This window comes from Tasmannia lanceolata, unplaced genomic scaffold, assembly GCF_043159265.1.
Source record: "Tasmannia lanceolata isolate RefF3 unplaced genomic scaffold, GAP_Taslan_0.1 ptg000011l, whole genome shotgun sequence".
In the NCBI taxonomy this organism is placed as follows: Eukaryota; Viridiplantae; Streptophyta; class Magnoliopsida; order Canellales; family Winteraceae; genus Tasmannia; species Tasmannia lanceolata.
The window spans coordinates 20,743,311-20,749,310 of record NW_027518688.1 but is presented as its reverse complement, the minus strand read 5'-3'; the positions used below and the strand labels follow the sequence as shown (position 1 = coordinate 20,749,310).

The 6,000-nt window shown below is 39.1% G+C and overlaps 2 pseudogenes; both read left to right on the top strand.

Moving 5' to 3' along the window:
* The first annotated feature begins 1,040 nt into the window (after window positions 1-1,040).
* LOC143886001 (auxin-responsive protein SAUR64 pseudogene) lies at window positions 1,041-1,484 on the top strand (annotated as a pseudogene).
* Window positions 1,485-3,278: 1,794 nt separating this feature from the next.
* Window positions 3,279-4,159, top strand: LOC143886000 (auxin-responsive protein SAUR64 pseudogene; annotated as a pseudogene).
* Window positions 4,160-6,000: the final 1,841 nt, after the last annotated feature.

Here is a 6,000-nt window from a genome sequence, read left to right as displayed (position 1 = left end):
TTTGAGACTTCCAAGGGGTAATTGTGTATCCTGCTTCTGCTTAATGCTACCCAATGACACAATAAATCATATAGGAACTTGTTCCAAGCGTATTTATTTGAATTGGATTGTTTCATCAATAGTGTAGGGTCAAATCTGATCAATGAACACAATTGAAACATGCTCACCTCCCAAAAGGGTAAAACTTCCCTTCTGTGAATATTTTTATGTTGCGAAACATCCCCTAAATGCTCCTCAAAATGGGTGGCTAGGAATCTTGTCGTTATGCTTGAGAGGGTAATATTTTGCTTTTCGAATGTGAGGAATGTAATATTGGTATGTAAGGCACGGCCTAGGTATTATAGACCACAACTAGGTAGAACAAAGGGTAGAGGAGCGACGAGATGAATCAAGCTGGGGGGATATGCTAAACACACTTCACAATCAATCAGCTGAAGTAGGTCGGTCCACATTGGGAAGAAAATTGTAAACATGTGATCAATTCATCCTGTGTAGCCAATCATGAAATTTCATAACCATGAAAGTATTATATGGGTTCCTAATTCATGTTGATTAATAGTAGGGCTTCCAGTTTGCAATATTCCAATGTTCTTTTTGTTTTTCTCTTTGAAGTTAATTAATCAGATACTAAACAAGGATTATTCTAGAAAGACGAGAAATAGCAAATATTTCTGTCTGGAGTTGCATTGATTGGTGGAACCCAACATCTAGTTAAATCAGATAGCAAAAAGAAAGGGACATATACTACAAACTCGGCCCTCCCTCAAAGTGAGGCTACGGTTGAACAAAATCAAAGAATTCCCACCTCCCAAAACATCTATCCCATCTGATCTTCACATGGTTTTGTATCCCGGTCCCTACAACCCAACATAAGAAAACCTACACTCACATGTAGTGTCTAATGTTTACCCTTCTTGGCTTGTATATAACTGATCCCTTCCATTGCTTTCTACTCAACACAACCACATTCTAGGTCATCCAAGAACTAAATCTAGTCCATTTTGCTAAACTGTTCTCGCTAGCTCATAATAGATAAGATCATGATGAATACTAAGAGAATTGTGGAGATGGCAAGGAAGTGGAGGAAGGTATCTGCCATAGGGAGGCGAAGAATCTCATTACCGAGAACTAATGGCACCATGGATTCGACCAAGTGTAGCAGACCTGTAGTCGAGAAGGGTCAATTTGCTGCGTACAAAGTTGATGGAAGACGTTTTGCGCTTCCCTTGGCATATCTCAACAGCCCCATCTTCACAGAGCTGTTAAAGATGTCCGAAGAACAGTTTGGATTACCAGGCAAGGGGCCGATCACGTTGCCATGTGATGTGATATTTATGGACTACATTGTGTCATTGTTGCAGAGTAGTTTATCTAAAGATGTAGAGAAGGCTCTGCTCATCTCCATGGCCACTGGCCGGTGCTCAACAACTTCCCTACTCCTGCATAGACAGGACAAGCAACAATTACTTGTTCATGGCTTTTAAAGGGCCAATTGGCTTGTTCAAATCTTACATTTGTATATGAACCATACATTTTTTTTATTCAATATAAAAAGTTATACTTAATTAAGAAATTCATGGATTTGTAAATCCATTGTTATTTTTATCTTTGTTGGTCTTTTAGTAGGAAAATGGTAATAGTGATCGTATTTTTTTCTACCAGGTATTTATCTAGGAACCGAGACGCACCTTAAATTTTATTGATGAATAAAAGAAGTGCTGGAGGAGGACATAATAGTAGGGATGCCCAAATAGTCATTTCTTAAGGCACACCTATCCCTTCTAGGAAGGTCCTTCCATTGCCAATACGTATGATTCTCTCTTCTTCTTTTTTTAAATGCAAAATTAGTCAAAGAATTAGCAACTTGATTAGCTTCTAGGAATTGATGCGACACTTTCTGCTTCAACTCTAAAACCAAAGATCGAAGCTCCTGCCAATAATATTTAATGGACCATGGGGATCGTTTGTGTCAATGTCCATACTGATCAAGATTTTAAAGCAGGCCCCGGCTCACCCATTGTGGACCCCAATTAATGACCAGTTGTACCCAGTTAGTGCATGCGAAATGTTCAGTAGACAATGAAGTAGACAACCAATTCAAGTAGTATGTGCTCTATACTAAACCTAGGGTCTTTGGGAAACTAATCAAAATACCCTCAACTTATATTCACGCCAATGCAATGTCTGGCGAATTCTCTGTCAAATCTTTTTATCATTACCTAGTGGCTAGTTCTCCATCTTCCAAAGTAGCTAGAATGTGGACATTCCAGACGCTTACAAGAGTAAGCATCTTTGCTTGGGCGGCACTGCTGGAAAGGATTCAAACTGTGGACTTCTTAAGGAAAAGAAAGGTTCTAATAGTAGATCATTGCACCTTATTTATTGAAGATGAGGGAATCAGTAGATCATTTGTTCTTGCATTGTAAAACCGCCAGGGTGGTTTGGAAAAAGTTGTTATGTAGGTTTGGGAAGGAGTGGGTCTTTCCCTCAAGTCTCATAGACCTCTTCCAAGGTTGGTCGCACGCTCCATGAAAGAAAAAAGCTAAAATCCTATGGAACATGTCGCTACTAGCAACCTTTGGAAAGAAAGAAATGCAAGAATTTTCAAAGGGGTGTTTCTGATTACGATTTATGGGAAGGTTGTTTGTTCTTTTGCACTTTGTTCTTTCGGTATCGACCATCTTGATCTTTTTATCATTTATATATAGATGCTATCATTAAAAAAATAATAATAACTACCCTAGAAATCTACCAAGACTTTCAAAAAAATAATGCACATTGATTTAGATTAACAATTTCCAAGATGATCCGGACTGCAATCACAATAGCAGTTTTCAGATTGTTGAATATTTACTGCTTGAAAGAAGTAATAAAAAGGCATGATTTCCATCATTCACTTCCTATATTTGTTGTTTCCCCTTGGTGAGAGTACAATGGGCCTAGAATGTAGTTGAACTGGCCAGCAAAAACAAAGAGATTTAATGCAAACTATGCCCTCTATTGATGATGAGGCAGACAGCTGAACAAAATCAAAACATGCCAACCTTCCTCTTCTTATTTTCACATGTTTTTGCATCCTCCACAACCCAACATAAAGAAACCCACACCTCACATGCAGTGTCTAGTTTCTTCACTTCTTTGTGTATATATAACCGTCCCATCCTTCATCTCTAAACACCCACATCTTTAGTAATCAAGAACTTACTCATTTTTATTCCTCAAACCATTCCCTCTAGCTCATAGATTAAACCATGATCAACACTAGGAGAATTGTGGAGATGGCAAGAAAGTGGAGGAAGGTAGCTGCATTAGGGAGGAGAAGAATCACATTTCAGAGAACTAATGGTGCCATATATTCAGGTGGGTGTAGCGGAACTATAGTGGAGAAGGGCCATTTTGTTGTGTACACCACAGATGGAAGGCGTTTTGTGGTTCCATTAGCTTACCTCAACAACCCCATCTTCACAGAGCTGTTCAAAATGTCCGAGGACGAGTTTGGATTACCAGGCAATGGGCCGATTACATTGCAGTGCGAAGCAATCTTTATGGACTATGTTGTGGCATTGGTCGGGGGACGTTTGTCTAAAGATGTAGAGAGGGCTCTGATCGCCTCCATGGCCACCGGCCGCTGCTCAACATCTTGCTTACAACATCAAGGACTGATTAACCAACAATTACTTGTCCCTGGTTTTTAAAGGGTCAATGTCCTCTCTCAATTTTCATCTGTATACAACCTACACATTTTTTATTCAATACAAAATCTTCTACTTCATTTACAAGTTCATGGTTGTGCAAGTCCAGTGGCAAATCCATATTTGTACTTAATCTTTCCCCTTCCATTACAGATCTGTAATGTCTCAGTAGCTTCGGTAATTTTTTATTATGGTAAAAATGAGAGGTTGTACTCGGAACTACCCTGATTAATTTAGCTTCCCCCAATCTCCACTGTACACATGGTACGCACCATGTGTCAAGTGATATACTCTGGACAATATCTCCCCGATAGGACAATTCTCATTGCTCAAACAAGGAACTTTTTTGATGTAAAATGTAACTATTGATCATTGTTTTATCCATTTATTTGCAGACCATTGGTCTGATTGCTACAACTGCCATGCTTGCGACAATTTACAGCATTACTCATCACACTGGATCCTAAAAAATGACCAGCTTTAGTACTGTTAGAATATGTGGGATCCAACGGTTGGATTGGGTTAAGATCTCACCATTGGATCATCTTGGTGTTAGATTGGGTAAGTTGGGTATATGAAGCAACTAGATAAATTAGCCAAGTGGATTAGAAGAGGCAAGAAAGAGAGAAAAAGTAAGATGAGGGAGTGAAAAGGTTGGAATCGGTAGTGGCCGGGCGGACGGGCAAATGCCGTCCCCAGGAAGGAAAACGAAATAGATTGTGTTGTGCTCAATGCGTGGTTGGATCAAACCAAGCTGATACCATGTCAAATTTAGAGATTTCACTAAACTTAGATTTCTTGGATGCTTTATAATATTCTCAAGGTGTGCTTATATAGAGCACGCACGTGTTAAACATGGAATGGAATTAAAATAATTATAGAAGGAAATAATCCTAATCAAATCTACCTACTCAAATCTACTTTCCAAATCTCTCTTGCTTGCCTATTCTAATCCACTTGGCTAATTTATCAAGTTGCTTCATTTAGCCAACTTACCCAATCTACGTCCAAGATGATCCAATGGTGAGATCTTAACCCAATCCAACCGTTGGATCCCACATATTCTAACAAGTACGGTACGGCTCACTCCATACGGTGATCCAAATTGTCAATTTGTTGGGCCACAACGTAACTAAGTTGTGCCCCAAAAATCATTTCCATAGGATGATCCTAACCCTCCAAACTATAGAGGTGTTGCCCCAATAAACATTTACAGAAGCTTCTATAAATTGGAGGGTTAGGATCATCCTTTGAACATGATTTTTGGTGCACAGCCTATTTTTGTTGTGGCCCAACACATGGGAGGTTTGGATCATCGTATGGAGTGGGCCGTACCGTACTTTTTAAAAATCACGTGTTTGCACGGCCTCCCATCATATAATTTCTTATATTCCAATGTCAATGCAATGTTACGCTCGTGAAATAACTTTGTTTTAATCGGGAATTTATCTAAGAATCCAGGCTAGCACCAAAATTTTATTTATGAATGAAAATGTACAAGAAGGGAACCGACCACCTTACCTCAAGCCGAACAAAAAAAAAAGAAAAAATATTTACTTAGGAAGACCCAGGAAGTCACACCTCATGGCACCGTTAGCCAATCTAGAGAGATCTTTCTAAAACGTGTTGTCGGAAGTCCGCTGCCTGGTTAGCCTCTCTGGGTTGATGAGACATCCTTGGTTTAATATTGGTGAAATGACTTAAACATCCTTAATTGTTTGAATAAAACACTAGAAAATGCCATTAGGATTCTAAAGTTCTCTAAATTTTAAGAATGCTGCAACTATCCCCCAAAAAGTACTTGCCAACCTGCTGGGATTGGATTCTGTGGATGCTTTAGGGCAATGGTAGACGACAAGAAACATATCACATGATGGGTAGCTTTGTCTATGTTAGGAGCTAAATCTATCCACAAATATGAGATTTGTGGACCAAAGAAGAGAGATTAAGGTGTTAGCAAGTATAGAGTTTATCGAGAAGTAACTCCATAATTTCTAAGTGCTAACCTTTTAGCCTGCTTGTAAAACCAAAGCCACCAACCAATCATTTGCCTAAGGATGCTATTGGGTTAGAGATGGAAATTGTAGAGTCTGAAATATATTGGCAAAGGAGGGCCCATAATATTACTATTACTTAACCTATGTTGGGGACATACCATGCGCAAGCACGTGAACGGTGGACCGAACAAGAGTTAGTAAATAGAAATACGTGTTGTTGGCTCCAGTTAATCAAAGCAATGACACTGCTGCTATATCTCAAAATAGAAATCAAAAACTGAATTTGGAGGATGGTGAACCACAAGATGCAG